Source organism: Cavia porcellus, unplaced genomic scaffold (genome assembly GCF_034190915.1).
Source record: "Cavia porcellus strain 051 isolate PalLab524CR breed Dunkin Hartley unplaced genomic scaffold, mCavPor4.1 scaffold_23, whole genome shotgun sequence".
Classification (NCBI taxonomy): domain Eukaryota; kingdom Metazoa; phylum Chordata; class Mammalia; order Rodentia; family Caviidae; genus Cavia; species Cavia porcellus.
In genome coordinates this window covers 52,623,897-52,647,182 of record NW_026947506.1, presented here as the reverse complement: position 1 = coordinate 52,647,182, position 23,286 = coordinate 52,623,897, and the positions used below count along the sequence as shown (strand labels likewise).

Here is a 23,286-nt window from a genome sequence, read left to right as displayed (position 1 = left end):
AGCTGGAAGGCTATGGCTATCCCCACACTGATCACGCACACTTAAGGTGGACAGCAGTGTCTGGCAGGCCCAGAGCCTTCCCAGAGCTCAAGCGGCCCTGCATCAGTCCCGGGCCACACACGCACACACACTCAGTGCCTGCACAATCAAATGTACGCAGACGTGGGCAGTTCCCATGCTTGGCCCTGTCGGGGTGCCACGCACCTCCATTTCACCCAATCCTGCCCCCGGCCAAGTCTCCAACCACACCAGAGCGCAGTAGGATGGGGCCACTCTGGATGAAGCCCTCACCTGTGCTGCCTGCTGCCTGCCACCGAGCGACATGGTCCCGGCTGGGCAGTCCAGGACCACGCCCAGCTGTTGGCCCTGTGGCTCTTCACCCACATAGCCCAGAGGCTGCCACAGCCACAGCTCAGGGACCTGGGTCACAGCACAGCGGGCACTTTAGTCCCTGTCACCAGTGCAGGGCCTGAGCCTCAGACAGGATGTGTCCCCCACAGCCAGCGCGGCATTCCTACCCGCGCCCCCATCCACCCCTGAGCCCTAGGAAAGCACCTTGCACCCCGCTTACCGCTGCCACTTCTGCACACATGCAGTGAAGGGCCATACAGCCAGAGCTGTCCTTGCAGCCCACACCTGGGTCCTCGGCCACGTGTGGACGAGACAGGGAGCCGGGTGAGTCAGCGTCAGAGCTCAGCCCCGGGCCTAGGCGACACACCCCCGGCACACCTGGGCTGGGTCTGGAATCCCAGCCCTATCTGCTGCCCTTTGAGTCTCTGATTAGCTGGGTTCTGTCACCAGCACTGCTCAGCCCAGCCTTTCCGGGCCTCGGGCCAGATTGGGGGTGAGGGAGGGGGGTTAGGCCTCGCAGGGAGGAAGAGGAGGGGGAAGGAAAGAGGGAAGGGAGGCCATGGGAAGGAGGAGAGGAAAGAGGAAGGCACAGGACGGGGAGAAGTGGAAGCAGGAGAGAGGAAGACGGAAGGAAGGGGCAAAGCAGGGGAGGACAGGGGAGGGGAGGCTCTGGCTCTGTCCACAGGCGCAGGGGGCAGAAGGCTCTAGGCCCCAGAGGAGCGCGTAGGAGCGGGGTGGGAGCGGGACAGGATGGGGGCTCCCCCACCGCACCAGGCCTTAGACACAGGTCCTGTTGGGCCCTGGCAGGCAGAAGACCCCAGTCGTGCAGCTGAGAGGTGTGGACCTGCAATCCTAGGCTAGCCAAGGTCAGAAGGACCCTGGGTGCGACCTCCGGGCAAAGCCAGGTCCAGCAGAGCAGGCAAAACAGGCATGACAAGGCCTCCATCCCAGAGGTGAGACAGATGCACAGGCTGTGATGGCCGCGTGGCTCCCGCCTTGCCTGGGCAACCGCGCTATCTCCCTTCCCGTGCCCGTGTGAGCCCCAGAGCCCACCAGCCTTTCCACTCGGCCTCCCCTCCCCCCGCCACCAAGATGGAGTCATGTGCCACCATCCTCGCCTCCCTGGGGTGTCCTCGCTCCCCCTAGCAGCTCTGCATTCGGGGCCTGAGGCCGGCAGGCTCCCATGTGCACCTCCCCAGCCCTGCTGTCACCTTCAGCCTCACGGTGGCCCCCAGCTCTGCCGGCCTGGCCCCCGTCACCTCTACATTACCCCACCTGGCTGAAGAGGACTTGAGGTCCTCCCCTCACCCTGTCTGCTGCCCTCGACTCCAGACCAGGCTGAGCACCTCTTCACTGGGGGCAGGAGCCCTGCAGAATCCACCCCAACTGCCGCAGCAGTCTCATCTCCTCTCTTCTCCCTGGGCCACCGATAACCGCACTTGTCCCACAGTGTCTGCAGACCGGATTCAGGGAGGGGCAGCATTCCAGTGGAAGCCTCCCCACCTTGAATCTACAGTCTAAATGTAGTCCATGGCCCGCAGGCCAAGGTGACACAGCCCTTGCCCTCTGGCCTTTTCTCCAAACTGCTTCCTGCCTGTGGCCACAGGACATTTGCACAGAAGGTCACTCACCTGCGTGCAGCTCTCGCCTGTCTACCAACATTGCAGATGCCCATTCCCAACGGCCCACCCTTGTCAGCCTACAGAGCCTGGCCTGCCAGCCAGTGCTCACCCCACCCTTACTCACCACAACCTCCCATAGTCACCAGTGTCAGTGTGTCTGGGAAGTCACCTTTGAGGTTCACACAGACCCAGAGCAGTGCTCAGCACTGACAAGGGAGGGCAAGGTCAGAGATGTCCTGCTCTAGTCCCTGCTGTCCCATCTATTGTTCCTGGAGCCTGAGTGATCTTGCAGGAAATGGGGCCAGACACTGCCCAGGGTCCCAAGGCCAGCAGTGGCCACAGGGAGCTTGTGACCGGCCAGGCCCTGTATCAAAGCCAAACCACGAAGATGAGGGACAGAGCTCAGGTCCTGAGTAGGAAGCAGGAGCCACCAGAAGAGACCAGCTCAATGCGGCAGGGACGCCCACCGTCCAGCTCTTAAATACAAAAGCTCAACCCCCTGGCTCCTTCCCATCCATCCAAGGACCATCGGGGCCTCTGTGAGGGACAGGACGCTGAGGATGGAGCCACAAGCCCCCGGGTGCAGGGACATCATTTAAAGTGCTTTAAAGGTCCCCCTGCTGGCCTGTGGCCCACAGGCCAGTGGGGCGTGAGTGTCGACCTTCGGGAAGAGCTTACTGACTTTAGTGGCCCAGGTAGGGGACACTGGGGGGCCAGGGCTGCAGGGCAGGGTACCTGGACCCAGCAGCTCCTTCAGGCAAGATGAATGGCAGGGATCACAGGTCGGTGACATATGTCCCATCCTAATGTCTCCTGAGCAAACGGGAGGCAGGACCAGGCTGGGATGCAGGAAGTCCCCTATGGGGAGCCCTGGGGCAGCCCCAGGGTTATAAGGATGGGGCACACAAGTGCACACTGCTGGACAGGCTAGAGCAGCAAGTCCAAAGCCCCACAGCCAAGGCCTGGCTGAGATCCGGCTGTGCACACGTGCAATGGGGGGAGGGGGGGGATTGAGGATGGGAGCTCCAGGCATCCTTAGCCTGCCTGCCACACTGTGTCTTTGTGCAGAAGAAGCGGGGGTGGAGCCCTGCAAACCCAGAGCCCGTGGGTGTTTTCCTAAGGAAAACAAAACCCAGGAACAGGCCCAGGAAAGCAGCCACACTATTACCCAAGTTTACCTGCGCCCCCACCCAGAGAAACCTCTTGGGTCTGGCCTTTCTGTTTCTCCAGGCTATTTTGGCAGCAATGCAGACTCTTAACAAAATAACAGGGATTTGACAAATAAAAGGAATGGAAGGAGGGCTGCCTTTCCAGTCGCCCACCCGGCTGGAGCTGTCTGGAGTTCAGCCTAGGAACCAGGTGCCATGCGAAACAGTTTCCCTGCAGAAAGAAGAAGAAAGTAACAACAGCTTGCAGGAGGTCCAGCACTGGGGGTGAAGGCAAGGCAGCTCCCCACCAATTTTGTAACTTAACTAGACTGTCTCCAAGTAAAACTTCCAGAAGGGTTGGGGAGGTGACTCAGTTTGAGGCTCAGGATTCAACCTCCAGCTCAGTGCTGCAAGAAACCAAAGGGGAGAAAACCCCCGATTGTATTTCTGAAACCCGGAAGACACACCTAGGACACAAAGACATATACATGGGCCAGCGTCCACACAGACAGGCACAGAGATACACACCTGTGTGCGCTTAGTACATTTGCACACGTGCAAATCCATGCAGCCAGGAGTGGTTTGCATGCCTGTAATGCTAGCATTCTGGGAGGCTGAGGCAAGATGACCTAGCCTTCGAGCTCTGCCTGGACAATTTAGTGACTTGGGGAGAACTCATCTCAAAATAAATAAAAAATGCAAGAGGGCTGGGGATGTAGCTCAGGGCAAAGGCCCAGGTGCAACTCCAGTATCAGAAGATAAATTTTAAAGAGTGATACTGAGGACTCCTCCAGAGTAAGTCGACAAAGCCACTCTGGCTTGGTGAAGTCAGGGTAGGAGGCAGGCAGTGAGCCGGCCAGTGACCGCCCGTCCATCTGTCTGTCTTGCCCTGTTGTGTGGGCGCCACGCCCAGCACACCCAGGATGCGAGCTGAAAGCACACAAGCCTCGGGGGAACTGGCTGTCCCTCGGGGTGCAGGCCCAGGCAAGAGGGTGCTGATCAGAGCCGGGTGCCCCCGGGTCACCGCACATGGGGCTCCTCTGGGCACTGTTTTCACCCTGCTGTGCTCTTCCCTTGGCAAAGAGGCCAGTCCGCCCCTCCACACCCGCACCTACTTCAAAGGGGCCACCCACCACCCCACTGGGCTGCACCATGCGGGGGACCTGAGACCCTCTGCCCTGCCGGCCCTGCCCCAGCCCATCCCACCGGGGATCTCACTGCACCCCAGGATGGCCGCAGCCCCCCAGCCTGGGGCAGCTGAGACAGGAAGATCCAAGTGCGCACCCAGCCTGGACCATGTAGGAAGACCCATGTATTAAAAATGTAAAGGAAGCTCTGGGGATAGCTCCCGCCCAGCCACCTCGAGGGGTGCCAGTCACCCACCCCAGCAGTGGCGGACAGCAGCCCTTCTGGGACCCTGCAGAGGAGGTAAAGAGGAAGCACAGAGCTCGGCCCAGCTGCCACACAGGGCCCTGGCTCCCTCTACAGACCCTGAGGACTTCGAGGTGACACGGCAGGGTCACTGCCACGGAGCCTTTCAGGGACTCTTCCTGGAGGACTCAGCAAGAAACCAGGTCGTGGCCTCTGCTGCCTTCCACCCTGTCTGCTTTTCGTGTTTTGAGACAGGGTCTCGCTATGAACTTCCAACATAGCCCAGGTCAGCTTCCTCCTGCCTCAGCCTCCAGAGTGGTAGGATGGCAGATGTGCACCCGGGGTCCAGCTGTCGGCTTTTCCCTAGGACACTGAGCCCAGGGACCTTTATCCTGCTCCTCCGGACCTGCCCACCCTCTGTTGGCCTGATTCGCAGTCAGGAGGAAGATGGAGTCGACCACTTGGAAGGCAGGGAGGAGAGAGGCTGAGGGTGGGTCCCAGGGAGGAGATGCCTCATGAAACCCAGCCTGACCTGTGTTACCTCCCATGTCCTAATTCCTGTGAATCCAATAACCACCCGCTGGACCCAAGAACCTTTCACATCCCATCCTTAAGACACCAAGTGGCAGTGCCACCGTGTCCTGCTGGGACAGTTAACTTTCCACATTTTCCTGGGCAGGTTCAAACACCCTTCAAGATGCTGCCGGTCACATATTGTTTAGGCTCGGTTAACATTTAAGTCCAGAAACTGCGACCCTCTGCAGGGTGGGCAGGCCCTGTCCAATCTGGAACACCTGACGAGGAGGAGAAGGTCAAGCGGCCTCCAGACCCGGACCTGCAGACCCCAGACTCCGGACCAGTGCCTGCACAAAACCCCAGCTCTGGGGGGCCTGACCCAACACAGAGGTGCAGGGACGGGAAAAGCACCCCGAGGATTGAGCTGCTCCTGAAGGGGGTGGGGCCAGCCCCTCGGCCAGGCCACAGGAGACGCCACAGATGACCGATAGCTCCTGTCACCTGCTGCGGTGTGTGGGAGGTCGGCCTGTCAAGCACATTCTTCTCTCCTTTTGATGATACCCGGCATTGAAGCCAGGGCCCTCGCACTGAGCTACCGCTTCACTTCTACTTTATTTCTTATTTTAAGATAGTCTCAGCAAGTCATTAGTGCCTAGGCTGGGCTGGAACTACTCAGCAAGTCATTAGTGCCTAGGCTGGGCTGGAACTTGCAATCTGCCTGTCTCAGCCTCCCAGAGTGCTAAGATTACAAACACGCACCACCATGCCCAGCTTAAACATATTCTTTTCTGTGGGGGGAGGGGTTTACCAGTATGGAACCCACCACCACCACACGCCTAACAGGCAGGCACTGTGCGACTGAACTATAATCCCCAGCCCTTTATACATATGCTTGACTTGATATTTTCAATTTACAATCGGTTTTGGGGCAGTCACGAACACACACATTAAGTCAAGGAACATCTGGATAGGAATATCTGCTAATGGCTTCATGTCTCTAGAGAACCCTGACTGATTACATACCTGCTTTTTAAAATTTAGCTATGTATTTTTATTTTTGAAGCAGGGCCTTGCTATGTAGTTATCAAGGGTGGCCTGGAGCTCTCAGAGACCCTCCTGCCTCAGCCTCTAGAGTACTGGGATTATGGGCACAGAGCACCACCAGGCCCACATGCCATAGCCCCGCCCTCTGATGCAACCAAGCCGTTTACAATCCCTCCCTGCCTGAGCTGTTTCTGAAGGATACAGATTCCTACTGTCCAACCCCACTCTCTGCTGTGCTGCCCAATCGCAGGCAGAAATTCAAAGTGGGGGTTCAGGGTGCTCAGTGAAACCCGTCTAGGTATAAGAAGCATAAACCTCGGGCCCCTTGCACCATGTTTGAGGCCTGGGGACCGCAGCCACCCACAGAACGCTGTGTACCAGCCCTGCAGAGCCCAGGGGGAAGTTAAAACCACCTGCCTTAGAGTGGCCTCCTTGAAGTACAGCTGCCTCACAGGCTGGAGAAAGATTAGCCCTGGAGAGGTTCGGAGCCACCCAGAGTCTGCCACAGGAGTCTGGGCTGGAGCCCCAGCCTGTACTTTTTTTCTGTTTCTTTTTTTTTTTTGAGGCAGGGTCTTGCCATACAACCCAGGCTGACCTCGAACTCACAGCAGTCTCCTGCTTCAGCCTCCCAAGTTCTGGGACTACAGGCATGCATGACCATGCCAGGGCTCTGGCTGGCTTTTCTAATCACTCCCAGTCTGAAGCTGGCTGGGGTCCCCTCTGCACAGCCCGAGGATACCTGGCACCTGGCAGGGAGTTCCCAGGGATATCTGCCCTTGGCACGCAGCTACTTCACCAGGCCCTTGGAGACCGAGGAGGGTCCCCTAATGTACCTCGACATGCAGGGCAAGGGTAAAGAAAGGTGAACAGAAAGCAAATTTTGTTTTGCAAAGTTTGCCAACCATCCCGGGAATAATCTGCGTCTTATACTGAAAAGCTTTCTGCCCCAGTGAAAAGGACTGGTAAGCAAAATCTAACTGCAAGATAAGTGTTTCTAAAATGCTTAGAAACTGTGAAAAGTTCCCACTTCCTAATCCCCAGCATAATAACAGACGCAGCTGGAGATTAACCTGGGATGTCAGAACCTGTGGGCAAAAGCTGTTAGAAAGAGACAGTTCCAAAACCTGATGCTGAGAAATCTATGAGTCTTAACCAGGTGACAAAACCTCATTGGCCAGCTGTGGACACCCCACACTCCTGCTGCCAGGCAGGCAGAGATGCTTCACCACACCAATTAAAATCTGCTTACCCTGAGTCCAACACAAGGCACCTGCATCACACAAATCCAGCTATGTGGCCCCTTACTGAAGAACTGGCCGGAGTCTAAAAACGTCAACACCAAGGAAGAAATAAAACTATTTACATGCCTGTAATCCCAGCACTTGGAGGCTGAGGTAGGAGGATCATAGCAAGTTGGAGGCCAGTCCAGGCTACATGATGAGTTCAAGGCCAGCCTGCAATGCACAGCAAGACCCTCTCAAAAAAGCAAAAATAAAACAACAACAAAAATACTGGCCCTATATTCAGAGGAGGTGAGTATCTAAGTGGGGAAATCTACAAAAGAAACTCCAGGATCCAGTAAATAAATGTAGCAACGTCAAAACAAACAAGGTAAGTATATAAAAATTCGGAGTCTATATTTAGCCACGAGACCTGGACACAAAGATGTGGAGGAATCTAACAGGAGAGGCACATCACCTTCGCAGACAGAAACATGAAACACAGCAAGGCCTCCCTTCAGGGACACAGATGTTGCTCCACAGGACAAAGGAAAGATTACTGACAGAGTCAGGGTGATTCTCCAGAGGAAAGCTCAGAGGAAGCACCAACCCAAAAGGTGCCCTCTGCCTTTACAGAAGCAAAAGCCAGGCTTGAGGGGGTGTTCGGATGGGAGAGCCAGGAACCTGGCCAGCAAAGTGCCGCCAGAGGGCTCGTGGTGAGGACAGAATGGTTTGTCTGGACTGTCACTGGCAACATATTGGCTCTAACACCGTCATTCACTTTTCATTTCGAGACTAGGTCTCTCTAGGTGATTAAGGGTACAGGCTGGGCTGCAATTAGTGATCCTCCTGCCTCAGCCTCCCAGAGTACCGGAACTGCAGGTGACTACCACCTGCTGGACTCTGCCAAGCCTCAGTTTCTCCTGCGCTGGGAGTGTTCAGTGTCCCTGGAACACTGCTACGTAGAGAACGAGGAGGGGATACATGACCCAAGGCAGGCAGGAAGGGTCTCGGCCCAGGGCCTGTGCTCAGCCCAGACCCACACGGTGCCGCAGGCTGTGAGGGGGAGACACCGAGAAGGAGCCGGCTGAGCAGGAGCCCAGGGTCCACCTCAGGAGCAGCACAAAGGCCACGCTGCCAGGGACAGGACAGCCTGGTGTCCTGGACCTCAGGGGTGACACACAAGGCACCCTCGCAGGCCTGCGCTGTTCACTGCCCTCAAGACGGCAAGTGGATGCCTGGAGCTAGGACGGTGACCCCAGGTCACAGAGGCCAACTTGGCAAGGTGCCGGCACTCTCCAAATAGCTGGCAGCATTTACTGCAAGAGCTCCAAGAAGGAAATGGTGACCCTGAGAACGGAAAAACCCTAGAAAATGTACTCACTCTATCTCTCTCATTTAGTAAAGATCAGCTTCTAGAACATTCTCCCATCTCCTTTAGGAAAGATCAGCTTCCAGAACTTTCTCCCATTTCTCTCCTTCAGTAAAGATCACCTTCCAGAACATTCTCCCATCTCTGACCTTCAGGAAAGATCAGCTTGCAGAATGTTCTCTCATCTCTGACCTTCAGGAACAGTCAGCTTCCAGAATGTTTTCTCCTTCAGTAAGACCAGATTCTGGAACATTCCTGGCAGACACAACTGTCTCCCCACCCAAAGCAGGCCTGGGACGGAGGCTGGCCCTGTGGCTGTCCATCACGGGCGGGGGGCCCCAGGAGCAGTGCCTTGCCTGAAGATGAGGCCACTTTTGTGTCTCTTCCTACTGCTTACCCTGCTGGACAATGAGAAGCCACAGCCTGGCTCCAGTTCTTGGGGGCGGCACCGTGGTGGGAAGACGACTCGACACATCCCGACCTGAGGATGAGCGAAATGCGCATGGGCCTGAGGGCCGCTGTCCACCTGAGTCCCCTCTGGGGCGGCCGTGGGCACCGGGGCCTATGTGCCACAGGCATCCCCTGGGTCGGGGGCCCCTGCAGCGTGGGGGTGACAGATGGGACACAAGCCACAGCCGGGCCTGGCTTCAACACTGGCCTCCCTTGGGCACAAGGCTGGCAGGCACCCAGCAGCCGGGGGTACACAGAGCATCCAGCACCGCCTCCCCGGGTGGCCAGCGGAACCAGCGCTGCACAGCAGCAGCAGCAGGGAGGCAGCGACTCCAGGGCCAGGGCTGCAGGACAATGAGCCTGCACTCAGCCAGAGCCTGCGACAGCTCCACCTGCCTTCTGGCTCATCCCAGCAGAAAACCAGGAGCCCAGCCAGGCCGGAGCTGTGCGTGGCTGGGGCTACACTGAATTCCACCCGCCCCAGCCAGACTCAGACCTCAGCCAGCCTCACACAGACTCCCAACGGGCATGGACAAGTCTGTTCTTCACACCTGGGGACACAGCAGGACACCCGGGGAGCCAGCAAAGGGGAGCGGGGTCAGCAAGGCAGACACAGTTGCTGACCCCAAACTTCAGCAAGGCCGGGAAGCAAACAATCTGGCTTCGAAGGCAGTATATCAAAGGTGAGCCTCTCCCAGTGCATCCCTGGCCAGGCATCACACCTGCAATCCCAGGACTCTGGGAGGCCGAGCAGGAGGCTCTCAAATTCAAGCCCAGCCTGGGAAATTTAGGGAGGCTCTGTCTCAAAATTTCAATAAATTTTAAAACAGCCAGGGATGTTGCTCAGTACAAAAGCCCTGGGTAAAATTCCAGTACTGTAAAAATCAAAATACATTTTTTTTTTTGCAAATGAGACTGGAATTCGGGACCTCGAGCGCTAACCCAGGCAGGCACCATACCACTGAGCTGCATCCCAGCCCCAGAGTAAATTTTAATAAGCATATAATCACCCTTTCTGGTGCTTCCTATCCTAGTAACAGACAGTGTCTCTTCCTGAGACCTCTAATTTTGGGTTCTTTCTACCTAAATGGGGTGGGGGTGGTAGTCAAATGGCACGATGGCCAATTTAGTGGTGCTCCAAGTACTCATGCGCCCCAGTTTTGTTTCTCCCTGGACCTTCACCGAGAACTACATCCCCAGCCCTGTTACAGCTTTTGAGACAAGATCTAGCTAAACTGTTAAATCATCCACTGTGGGATCCTCCTGCCTCAGCCTCCCAGAGTGCTGGGGTGTCGGTATGCTCCACCGCACTGGCTTCCCTCAACATTGTCAGGGGCATAATCCGCCCCTGAGAAATCACAGCCTGCTGGCGGGAATTGAGGAGGGGTCCAAGGAAGGAGCAAGGGCAGCACAGGCGCGGGACCCCAACACACTGCCTCCACATGGGCCGGGCAGCCGGAGATGCAGCCCCTGTAGGGCTGGAAAAGATTTCTTGGAATCCCCAGACCGTGGTCCTCTGTGCAGTGGACCTCAGTCAGGCTGGGTGAGCAGAACAGCCCCGCAGCACTGGCCTGTCATCCCAGCACTCTGGGAGGCTGAGGCAGGAGGATCGCCCCCTAGTGGAAGTCACAGGGAGCTCGGCTAGGATGCCTCCCTGCGAGCACAGACGCTTACGTCTCTGGATTCCTGCTTTCAGACTCGGTCTCTTACTCCCACCCTAGTCTCACCAGAACCAACAGGTCCAGCAGATTCTGGACTCTGGGCTCTGTAAACCTCTCTTCTTCACTCAGCTAGCCTGCCGGGGGCATTCTCTAACAGTCACACAAAGGCAACATCTGCACGCCTTCCTGCCCGAGTGCCCAGGCCCTGCCACCTGCAGCTCCACACGGCCTCACCCCATCCTATGCAGAGCAGCGAGCAGCCCACAGCTAGGGACACGGAGACCCTGGGAACAGGGGAGGGGCCGCCCACCCTGCCTCTCTGAAGGCCATGGGATGACGCTCCACAACTCCGCACCACAGATCGGGGAGACCTGCCTGCTTACTGCAGTCTGCGTGCAGGTAACCTCGGGGCAGGTTGCCACTGCCCCGCGCTGGCTCCCCGGGTGGCTCCCCGGCTCCGCTCCCACCAGCACCCCACTATCGGCACTGCTGCACCACCAGTAAGGGCGGGCCCAGCCGTGCCTGGGTTTCCGTAGTTGGTTTTTTTGTTTTTGTTTTTTGTGGTGCTGGGCATCGAACCCAGGGCCTTATGCGTGCAACCAAAGAGCTCTGCCACGCAGCCACATCCCCAGCCCGGTTTCCCTAAAGCTCAGAATTCAGCACCTTCCGCAGTCCTCCCCTCTTACCTCCTGTAAAGCCCCTCTGCAAGCAGGAGACCTCACCTCCTCCCCCAGCTGCCAGGGGAGGAGTTCCTGCCACCCCGCGAAGCTGCAGGAATTTTGGGGTCCCTCCCCCCTCCTTCCAGAGCTCACCAGTGCCCCTCTGGGAGAAGGATGCCAGCGATTCTGGTCGAACGTGTTCCCGGGGAAAGCAGGGCCCGTTTGTTGACATTCCTGACTTGGAACTGTGGCGGCGAATGAATTCTTGGAGGTAAAAATTAACCAGCGGCAGCCAAGCAGGCCGTCAAGCCCGCACAGCGCTGGCCCCGCGCGCCCTGGCGCTGATCGCAGTGAGCACTTCCTCGCGGGGCCGGGCCCCAGCGCCACGAACAGCGCCGGGCCGAGCCGAGCCGAATGGGGGGCGCTGAAGCAGCGCCCGGGAACCCCCGCGCCCTGCGTAATTGCGCTCCTAGATCACAGCGCTGGCCTGCGTTCCCCAGACGGAAACATTTATCCAAATTAAAACCATTCTCTAAAAACAAAATCAGACGCTTTTAATTGAAAATAAAACCGAGCAGCCCCGAAGGCTTTTTTTCTTCTAAATGAAAGACATTCTTCCTGCTTTCTCATTCCATTAATCGCCCGGTTTACACCGGCTGTCAGAGCCAGGGAGCAGCCTGCTGGATCCCTTCCTGCGGACCGGGCAGCTGCCCATCAGCACAGAAGGCAGGTGGGCAGAGGGAGAAGCTGGCAACCACACTTCTCAGCAACTGCTGGTCACTCCTGCGATCCACCTAGGACAGGAGGCAAGGACCCTATACCCATGTTTACACCCAGTGCCCAAAGAGGGAGGCAGCCCAAGCATCCACTAACTTAAGAATGAGTGGCTGAAATGTGGCACGTCCATACAAAGGAATATTACTCAGACTTGAAAAGGAAGATTGGAGCCCGCGGCCCAATCCCAGCACTCTGGGAGGCTGAGGCAGGAGGATGATCCAGAGTCATCAGGGCCATGGAGGTGGGAGGCAGCATGGAGGGGCCAGGGCCAGGGCAGGGGCACAGAGTAAGCATTTCACAGGCACACAAATGAAGCTGGTTCCAGGGACGATGTTCTGTGACTTTCCAAAGGAATAACAATGAATAAAACTCTAAAATGGTCTGCAGGTTACATTTTATGTTACCATATTTTACCACAATAAAAGCTGCTTATGTTCTTTGATCCCAACCTGCAGAACAAACTAGCTGAACTCTGCCCAAAGACGGCCCTGCGAGGGCGAAGGAGACCGAGACCGCAGACAGAAGGCCAAGGCCACAGTCTCAGCTGGACCACGCCCCAGCCTCGGGGCCCTGCAGAAGGTCACAGAGCTCACCCTACCTTAAAGATCCTCCCAGGGCCAAGGAGGGGGCATGTGGGAGGCACTGAGTTCGCTGGGATCCCCGGAGCCCCGAAACACCCTCTCCATCTGCTGCCTATTCGGACTTTGTCACAATGAGGAAAAACTGACGCCGATGCCTCCTGAGAGTTCTGCCTTCTCCAGGCTGGCAACGAGCTGGTTATTATTTTTCAGGGAAAGTCACCAGCGAAGTAGGAAACAGAGACACAGCCACCATCACTCAGGAGGAGCCCACTGTCCCCGAGGTGCACAGGTGACCCCAGCACCCAGCTCCCAGCCACAGTACCAGGGACCAGCACACTGCTGGCAGCTCAGCCTGGCAAGGTCCCTGCTCCATCCTAGCTACATCCAGACACAAACCAGGCACACAGACCTGTGCCCATCCTTGGGAACACACAGCGCCACATCGGCCACCCCTGGGCCACCCTGCCACTTCGGGCCAGGATCAGAGCCCCCTCCAAGCACTGGATATCTTCTCAGGGTGGTGGGCAGTTCTTGTCCCCCGGCCACGGGATGTTGGCAGGACCAGAGTGGCCGGGGCCTGGAGCCGTTCCCAGAGAAGGGCACCAAAGCAACACAAAACAGCCTCTCCGGGTCCCACTCAGCTTAGCAAGGACCAGCCCTAGGGACCACAGGGGGCTCTCCCAGGTTTGCGGGACACCAGCTTGGGGACACCGTGGCACTCCTCTGCCAGGGACCCATGGAGAGCTGAGAGGGTGACTGGATGATGGGGTGGAGAGGACCACATTCGGAGACCTTTGTTCTGCAAGGAATGTGCACAGACCAGAACTGGCTCCCGCCCAGTGTGGCCCCAGGCTGTCTGCATCCGCCAGAGGTGGCTGGGCGATTATGGGGCACCCCCAGGGAGCAGGAGTGGGAGAGAAATGTGGTCCCCACAGCTGTGCCCAAGGCCTGGGAGCAAATCCTCAGGCAGGCAGGGCGGGACAGGAGTGCCCTGCCAGGTGGGCAGGCAGCTGTGAACTGGGGAGGAGGAGGAGAAGAAAGAGGAGGAGGAGGAGGATATATATATTCCCCCCCCCCCCACGGCTCTACCCTCCAGTTCCAAGGCGCCCCCTCCCAGCCACACCTGTCTCCCACACCTTCAAAACAGCAAAAGCTGGCTGCAGTCCCCAAGGCGTGACTATCAAATCCAAGTGCACGGACAAGGAAGTGCTGCCCTTTGGGCCACCTGGAAGGGTGCCCAGTGCCAGGACGCAGGTCCTAGCTGAGTGAGCTCTTGTCACCCGGACCAAGGGTCCTCCTTCAAAACTCCGGGGTGCGGGGCTGGAGGTTTAGCTCAGCGGCATAAGCGCCTGCCTTGAAAGCGGGCAGTCGTGAGTTCGATCCCCGGTACCGATAAAAAGGAAAAAGACCAAAAAAAAAAAAAAAAAAAAACTCCGGGGTGCAAGCCTGGTGCAGTGGTGCGGGCCTGTACCTCCAGCACTCTGGGGAGGCTGAGTCAGGAGGGCTGCTAGTTGGAGCCCTGCCTGGGCCACTTAGTGACTTGGCAAGCCCCTGTCTCCAAATAAAATTAAAACTAAAAGTGGCTGGAAGTGTACTTCAGTGTTTCAGCCCTGAGTTCAGCCTTCCTATACCTTGAAACAAAATAAAACACAACAAGACACCTTCCCAGTGGAAGGTGTCTTTCTCTGCCATCTTGGAAACCAGGCAAGGTGTAAGAACTCGGCAGCCTCTCCCAGAGGAGGAAGCGGAAGAATCTTGGATTCAGCACGCACCAGAATTAGCCCAAAGAAGGAAGATGAGAGATGAAGGTCAGCAGCCCGGGCCTCGAGGAAACAGCTGTGCTCCAGCCCCAGCAGCAGGGACCTGAGGGTCACCAGATGCCCCTCACCCAGCACTGGCCCAGGCGGGGGAGGGGACCCGAACTGGGCATGTAAACAGACCTGGGTGCCAACCCAGGACACAGCACCAACCTTTCCAGAAGATGGGGACATCCAGAGCGGGCCACACTCACCAGGGTCTCCCTGCCCAACCCCTGTCAGCAGCAAGAGAAATTCTCTAATCCAGCCCTCTTGAGACAAAGCACAGCAATGCTCCCTATCAGCACGGTACCATGGCTTCTTTAAAAAAAAAAAAAAAAAATCAGCATGATTTATTTTTTCTTTTGGAGACAGGGCCCCACATGGGGCCCAGGCTGGCCTCGAACTCACAGTCCTCCCGCTTCAGCCTCCTACGTGCTGGGCCAACAGATGTGCCTCCCATGCCCAGCCCTGCAGAATTCTCTTCTGAAGAGCACAGTGATTATCCAACATCGTGCCCTCTGTCGGGTGTGGGAGGCTGAGTTAGGGAGATCACAAGTTTAACCCCAGCCCAGGGGTAACTTGGGAGATGCTGGTTCAAAATAAAAAATAAGGAAGGGAGTGGGATGCAGCCTGGTGAGGTGTTGGGTTCCATCCCTTGCATGGCAAAATGGAGAGACACAACTGTCCCCTCCACAGGCCTTACCACCAAGCGACAAAGCCTCCTCTGGGCCCGGCCAGCAGCTGATGACCCAGAGCCCAACCAGGCCAGGGCGGGGTGCAGTGGGGCCTCTAGGTTCCCCAGGAACAGCAGAGCAGAGCAGGGACCACTGCAGCCCCTGAGGTGCATTCCGTGTCCCCTGGTGCAGCTGCAGTTGACAAAGCCCAGCCTGGGACCCTGGATGCAAACAGAAAACCCACAAAACGCAGGTGTCCTCTCCTTGTGCTCCTGTCGGTACTCGGGGTAGCTGAGGCAGGACAATTGCCAAGTTGGAGCCCAGCCTGGATACCTTAGGGAGACCTTGTCTCAAAATACCAAAGGGCTAGAGCAAGGCCCAGGGTTTAAATTTCAGTTCTGCAAGAACAAAACCATCAGCTCAAGTTCCCACTGCCTGCATTCGGAGAGGAGGACACTGGGGCATCAGGTCCACCCGCAGACCTCCGGGAGTGAGCACCCAGCTCCATCCTCTCCCGGTTACGACCACGCTAAGTTATGAGAAATGACCAGGTCATGTGTTTCATGACCTACAGTAACCAGATGCCTCCTTCACCGACTGACCGGCTGCCCCAAGGCAGGGCAGGGACAGCCGCAAAGGACTCTGGGTGGAGGGCGGTGGCTGTCCGCTAGGCAGCTTGCTGACCTCACAGTCCGGGCAGCTGAAACCCCACCCCAGTGCTTAGCCGGGTCCTGCAGAAGGGGCTAGGGATCCCTGCATCACCCCCCTCTTGCAGAACTTCAGCACAGACCCCGCCTACCAGCCCAGCTCCCCAGGTGAGGGGTAGACTACCAAGTGCCCCATGAAACGGAAGTCCCCTCTGGAAGACACTCAACATCCTATGTCCCCACAGGGACTCCACAGCCTCGGTTCCCAGGATGCAACAGAGGCTGTCAGGGCAGGGACCAAGGAGGGACACCCTGCGCCTGCCACACACGTTCAGTCAGCAGGAGCAGGGCATGGTGACACTTGCCTGCCATCTTCAGGAGACTGAGGCAAGAAGGTCCCCATGAGTTGGGCCAGCCTGGGCTACGTAGTGAGTTCAAGACCAGCCTACACTACATAGTGAGGCCCTGTCTCAAAAAACCAAAGCACACACAAAACCACAAGAAAACAAGAAGTTCAGCCAAAGGAGAACCACAGCCTCCCCTACACCTCAGAAGGGGCAGAGCCCAGAGCCAGGGGGCAGGGCTGGCCCACACCTCCTATGGTGCGTGGACTTCAGACACTGGCTCTGCATCTTCCTGGTCCAGTGTGCAGATGGAGCCAATCCTCCCTGGCTCCTAACAGGGCCACCAGCCCAGGAGCCCAGGAGCCAGTGTCCACCCCGTGCCTTCAGCCGCGCTCACATTTCCGACTCCAGCAGTTCCCCTGCAATTCAAGGTGCCCTGGTAACGCTGTGTAAGAAGCCAATCCACATTCAGGAGCCTGACACCCGGGCTACTGTCTCCTGTCTTCTTTGGTGGTTTTAAAGAAATCATTCAACTGCAGCTGACAGCTTGGCAGCCTCAGGCTGAGGAATTGCTGTCCTGCCATGCAGGAGAATCCGGCTGGGAGACACAGGCCGTGGGCCAGGGCTTAAGACTGAGGACCCAGGACCCAGGACCCAGGACCCAGGTCCGGGGTCCTGGAGTCCTGGGCCTCCATGCACCCACCTCCCTCCCTCCGCACACCTGTACAACCCAGCTGCTACCGGTGAAATAGAACGCAGCACGTGCTCACCGTGCACGCTGCATGGCCCTCCTGTCGCCCGCGCGAGGTCACCCTTACTTTCAGGTCCTGGTCCGCTCCCGGTCCGCTCCCGGTCCGCTCCTAGCCACCCCCACCCCCGCCCCCTCCCACCCCCCACCCCCACCCCTGCCCCGGGCGTCCAGCTCGGGCCCTGCAGCCGCGGTGCTTCCAGGCCCCTCCTGGCCTCCTAGGCCTCCGCACAGAAAAAGCAAGCCTTTCCCAACACGCGTGGGCCGATATGCAAACACAGCTTCTCGGCCCGGGGGGAGGGAAGGAGCAGAGCCCAGGGCGCGCACCGCTTTCCACAAGGAGGGCGGCGGGTACTTTCTATGGCGCCCCGAAGGGCGAGACCACTCTGCAGCGTGCTTTTTAAGAATCTGTGTTAAAAGCCTCTCTGTGATCGTGCGCTCAAGCGGGGGTGGGGAAAGTTGGGGAAAACTGTCCCAGAGAGCAGGCAGCGCCAGGCCGGGCCAGGCCGGGCGGGAGACCACCTCCCTCCTCCTGGAAGGCGCTTTGTGACTTCCGGCCGCTCTGCGGAGTCCCTGTCACCTGCTGGCACCGTGGGGGCCGGTGCCAAGAGGCCCGGGTCTTCCTACCTCGGCCTCTGGCCAGGACCATCCCTCCCTCCCTCCCTCCGCGCCGCGGGGATGCACGTGCCACAGGTGCCCCGCGCGCAGCTCTAGGGCGCAGGGGCCGAGGCCGCCCAGCCCCCAAGCGAAGGGGCCGGGCCGGGGTCGGGGCGCGCGGGGCACTCGCCTGGAACGTGGTTCCCGAGCCGGCCGCCGGCGCACAGCCGCCCCGAAAAGTCCCGAGCAGGCCCGGCGGCTCCCGGCCGGACGCAGCCCCCGAGCGAAGTCCTCGGCCCGGACGCCACAGCAGCCGCACCGCCCCCGGTCGCGGTGCAAGGCGCCCGGGCCTCGTACCCGCTCCAATCCCAGGCCCCGCGCCCCCACCGCGCCCGGGGTGCAGGGACAAAGTGCGCGGCCCCGGCCCGACTCCTACCTGGCAGGCGAGCGAGCGGCGCGGTCCGGAGGGGCGATGGCCGCGGCGAGGCGGGCGCGGGGCGGCGCGCGGCCCGGGCTCCTCCAGGGCCCCCTCGAGGCGGCACGGGCAATCACCACGGCCCGCGCCGGGCCCCGCCGGTCACCTGGCTACATGCCCGGCGAAGGCGGGCGTCCAGGCAGGCGCGCTCTAGGACCGCCCCGCCCCTGACTGACCGCCGTAGGGACCGGACTCCTGGGACTCCCGGCGGTGGAAGGGCCCCTAGGGAGGCTGGCGGGTCATTCTGTGCCGGGGGATGAAACCCAGCCCACCACTGGCAGAGCACAGTACTGGAACATGTGCGCCCTGCAGCACTCAATGCCGAAGAAGCCCTGAATGCAAGGACAGGGTCAGGTTAGGCTTCAGAGGAGCGCATAACTACTCAAGTTGGGCCAGGACAAAGGGGCAGGGGTTAGGCAGGCTAGGGGCACAGGAGGACAGTCCTCATTGAGGGACTGGGGTATACACTTGTAATTCCTGTAAGCCGAGGCAGGAGGATCACCAGGAGTTCAAGACCAGCCTGGTCTACATGGGAGGTCAAAGCCACCTCTGTCTCAAAAAAAAGGAAGTCCCCAGTAGAGAGTCAGATGAGCTCCAGCCTGCAGGCTGGCCATCCCCAAAATCCAGAGGGCCAGATGCAGCCTCTCAGCCTTGGTTCCAGGTGTGTGAAATCTGGGGAATGAAGGTCTCAGTGTAGAGTGCATGCAGCACTCTTGGGGTCACTGAGGAAGTTTCAGCAATGTCTCTTCCCCTGCACCCCTTTGGGCATGGAGACAGTTTCAGCGGATGCCCTGCCGGGATCCCATAGCACACCGGGCTGGAAGGGAAGTCCTGGGGTCTCTGCGGGGGGGCAGGACCCAGGTGCAGCTCCACTGTTAAAGCTTCCCAACCAAAACCCTTTCCAGACCCGGCAGGGGAACAGGAAACTTCAGGGATGCAGGTTGCAGAGGAAAACTAGGAATCATCCCAGCACCTGGGAGGCTGAGGCAGGAGGATCAACACAAGCCCCAGACCAGCCAGGACTAGCTATATAGCAAGTCCTTGTCTCAAAAAACAAAAATAAGATGTGAAAACAATGAGATGAAACACAGAGTCACCCATGGAAGGCTGATTTAAAAGCGGGGGTCAGAGATGCCATGTCCAAAGTCAACCAGTCTAGGGGAAGGACACCTGCTGATCACAAATTTCCTTTCTGAACTCAGAGCCCAAGCCACTCTGGACCGCTCTCAGAGGCTGGAACAGACCCTGAAACTCCCTAAAGCAAGATTTCTGTGTGGAGACCCCCATCAGCCCCAGAAGGAGGCAGGGTTGCCCTTTACTTTTCTTTATCTCGAGATGGAATCTGGTAAAATCACTAGGTTTCCCGGGCTAGGTTCAAACTTGAGCCCCTCCTGCCCCAGCTTCCCAGAGTGCTGGGATTTAAAGTGTCCACAGGAATTTGAACTTGTCAGGCTGTGCCCTGGTGGAAACCAAGGTTGTAGGGTTTGGAGAGCTCTTGGGGTGCTCCAGCACCACCTGTCCTTAATTCCCTCTTGGCATCCCCAAAATGGGGGCCCAGCAGGGTGACCCTGGCCACACTGCTGAGCCCCCGAGACGCTGACCCAGCTCCTGGGCCTCCTCTTCACAGGCCGCAGCCTTCAGTTTCCAGGAATTTAAACAAAAACAGTGCCTGGCCAATTATCTGAAAAAGAAATTAGGGATTTTTTTTTCCACCCCTAGCCTCCAAAAATATCTCACCGGCCAAAACAAAAGTGTCGAACCAATTTAGCTGAAGAAATATCACCCCTCCTGCCAGCCCGAGCAGGGCAGGGGGTCGGGGTCTGGGCCTGAGCCACCAATTGCCACCCGCTGCTTCCCTGGCAACCTTGGTTGGCTTCAGGAGTGGCTCCTCATTGTCAAACTGTCTTCCCCAGCCAAGCCTGGTAGCTTTGTGTCCCTACCTCAAAGGCTCAGACACTTTCGTCAGTCCTTATTCCTTTCACTGGAAAGCAGGGCATGGTGGTGTAAGCCTGTGATGCCAACACTGATGCCAGCACTTGGGAGGCCGAGGCAGCCCATACCCCTTGTTTTCTGACAGTCTCACAGTGTGGCCCAGGCTGACCTCAAATTCGCAAGGGTCCTCCTGCCCCAGCCTCCCAAGTGCTGGAACGCCAGGCATGCACCACCACACCCAACTTCACCCCCAGGTGATTGACTCCTACTTAGCCCATGGTCACTGCTGGGCATCCCTGGGGGAATGGACAGTGAGTAGCTAACTCCTCACAGCCAGGCCTCCAGGGAATGCATTTGCAGCCCCAGCTGTCTCCTGCACTGGCAGCTCCAGGCCCTGCCCTGTACCCGACTGCCTGTGATGTCCCTACCTGACTTCCGGTCTAGACTGCTCCCCCACCCCCATCCCGAAGGCTGCAGAAACCCGGTGACTGCAGGAGGCTGCTGGATGGGAACCAGCTCAGGCTGGACATGGTGGCGCACACCAGTCATCGAACAACCTGGAAGCTGAGGCAGGAGGGTTGCTATGAGTCTGAACCAGGCTGAGTTCAAGGCCAGCTTGACCTATGTGGTCAGGCCCTAACTCAGAAAACAAATCAGTAATTCCATGTACGCATGCAACCTGTGGTATTCACCTGCCGACCATGGTGACACAGTCCTGCCCTCCTTGTGTGCAACCTAATCATAAGCACGAAGGTCACCCCGCCAAGGGCATCCAAGGAGAACACGCAGCATGGCAGTGTCCCCTACAGGTGTGCTCCACCCTGAATTCATCAGAAACCGGCTCAGCCTCCCCAGCTCCTCCCAAAGCCAAACTCAAAACAAAACAAAACAAAACAAGAGAAATGCCTCCTGGCTCAGGCGGGGCTTCCCAGGCACCACTAGCAGCTGCAACCCTTTGGAGGTAGGAGGGGGTCAGGATTGTGCAGCCCCAGGCAGCCACAGCCGTGCTGAGGTCTGGAACCAGAGCCTGACAGGGGATCGGGTCCCCTGCTCTGTAGGGTTCGCCCCCAGACCTGGCAGGGAGGATCCAGAGCAATGCTGGGACCAGCGCCTTGTCGCCTTGTCCCCAAAGCAGGGGCGAGGCTGGTGCTGTGTGTCAGTATCGCCCTGGGGTGGGCCACCAACACCCAGCACGACCCAAGGGCACTGCCTGCCCTGTACTGCCCTGACTCTGTGGCCAATACCCTTGCCCAGTCTGGCTCCTCCCATCAAGCAGCCGGGGGAAGGTGTCCACACCCAGGACACTTGGTTTGCGATGCCTTCAAGAACAATAATGGGGGATGGAGCCCAGGGTCATTGCACTGAGCAATTTCCCCGCCTGTGGATGCTTTTTATCCGATGGTTCTGCTAATTCACCAAGTCGCCTGGGCTGGGATGAATCTGGAAATCCTCCTGCTTTAGCTTCCTGGAGGTGCTTGGTGGTGCATGCGCCATCACTGCCTGCTTGGGTGCCTGGCACATAAGCTTGATTGATTGCAAGGTTCTGCTTTTAGGGTGTAAATTACAGTGCCCAGAATTACAGATCCGCCAGAGGGGGCTCCCACTTCTTGGGGCCACGATTGCCCCACACACGGGCTCTGTCCTGGGCCCCATTCCTGAGCTGTGCTTTCCTGAGGATGCCAGTGGCTGTGCGGATCCAGATACCCCTTGGAAGCCACAGGTCACACTCAGATCCCCCAGAGCAGGCCGGGGCAGGTCAGGGAAGTGGCCAGCGAGGGCCTCCAACTGACTGCCCCCCTGGGGTGGAGGACAGGGTTTATCCTTGAGATTTCACTTCAGTTTAACAACAACCAGTTTACTGTATCCTGGCCTGATAGTGCACACTGTAACCCCAGCACTCGGGAGGCTGAGGCAGGAGGATCGCCATGAGTTGGAGGCCTGCCTGGGCTCCATAGGGAGTTCAAGGCCAGCCTGGACTGTTGGGGCCCAATTAAAAGGTAAGAACAGAATGGGCCGGGGATTTAGCTCAGTGGTATAAGCATCTGCAGAGCAAGCCTGAGGTTGTGAGTTTGATCCCTGGTACCGCAAAAAAAAAAAAAAAAAAAAAAAAAAAAAAAAAATCTATAAAAGTTAAGAACACATTTATAACATAGCAAACCTGCAGGTATTCCACAAAGAGCAACTAGACACCTCCCACCAAGCTTCCACCACTGAATTCAGTTGACCTTGACAGTGAGTGAAGGAAGTCCAGCTGCACCCTCTGATAAGCGCTGTGTCAGCAGTGGTCAGGGCCTGGGGCAGCTGGGGTGGTCAAGGCCACCTCCAACTGCACTCTCCCTGTGAGGGACCCTCCCAGGTTCCCGGAAGGTCTCCACATTACCACAGCAATTCCTTTGTTTCAACAAATCTGCTCAAGACCAGTCTGCTGGTCAGGGTCAGCACAGACTCAATGCGCATGACCAGTGATGTCAGATTTGGTTCTTGCTTCGAAACTCCCACTTCCAAATCCTGGAGAAACACAAGCAGGGCGGTGCTTTCGGGACTGTTCTTTGCCTTCTTATCTGCTTGGCGGGAAGAGTCTTCCTTTTGCTTTTACTTGGCAATTTTCCCACAAGAGGACTATTCAGGGAGGCCCCGTCTCAAAATACCTAGATAAAGGCCAGGGATTTAGCACAGCCGCTTAGACCCTGCCTGGCAAGCTCGAGATCGTGAGTTCCATCTCTGGTACAAAAAAAAAAAAAAAAAAAAAAAAAACTAAATAAATAAATAAACTAAGAGTTTTGTAGGCCTATAATCTCAGATATTTGGGAGGCTGAGGCAGGAAGATCGCACATTAAAGCCCCGATTGAACAACTTAGTGGGGTGACAAGAACTTGTCCCAAAATAAAAAATAAAACAGGGCTGGAGATGTAACTCAGTCAGAAGGCCCTGGGCTCAGTCTTCAGTACTGCTACTGAAAATAAATAAACAAGTAGATAATAAACGAGGGCTTTCCATAATTATCTTCCATGTGGGGACTGAAGCCAGGGCCTTTATGCTGAGCTACTGTGCTGCATTTGAGACAAGGTCTTGCTGAGTCCCCTAGCCTGGGAATTTGCAGCCTGGGCCCCCAGCTGGTTCCGGCCGCCGTGGCCCCTGAAGTTCCCATAGAACTTCTGCAGGGCTCTCTGTGTCCCATTGCCCACGTCTGTCTCTGGACTCCTTCTCCTGCCCCTCCTGGTCAGCCCTGCAGCCACTTCCTGTAAGGACGACTCCCTCTTCCCACAGTGACAAGAAGCAGCTGCCCGCTGCCGGGTCA

General features: G+C 57.6%; 1 protein-coding gene across 2 annotated transcripts in view; it reads right to left on the bottom strand.

The window, feature by feature from the left end:
• The window catches only part of Tns3 (tensin 3), a 160,599-nt gene extending 142,432 nt beyond the window's left edge, over positions 1–18,167 (bottom strand). The window contains exon 1 of one of the 2 annotated variants that reach the window (XM_013148213.3): positions 18,018–18,167. The gene's annotated coding sequence lies outside the window, so the exon portion shown is untranslated. Of the gene's footprint in view, positions 1–11,567; positions 11,588–18,017 lie in introns of those variants that run through there. The other variant, XM_063234388.1, reaches the window with a different exon arrangement.
• Between the last annotated feature and the right edge of the window lie 5,119 nt (positions 18,168–23,286).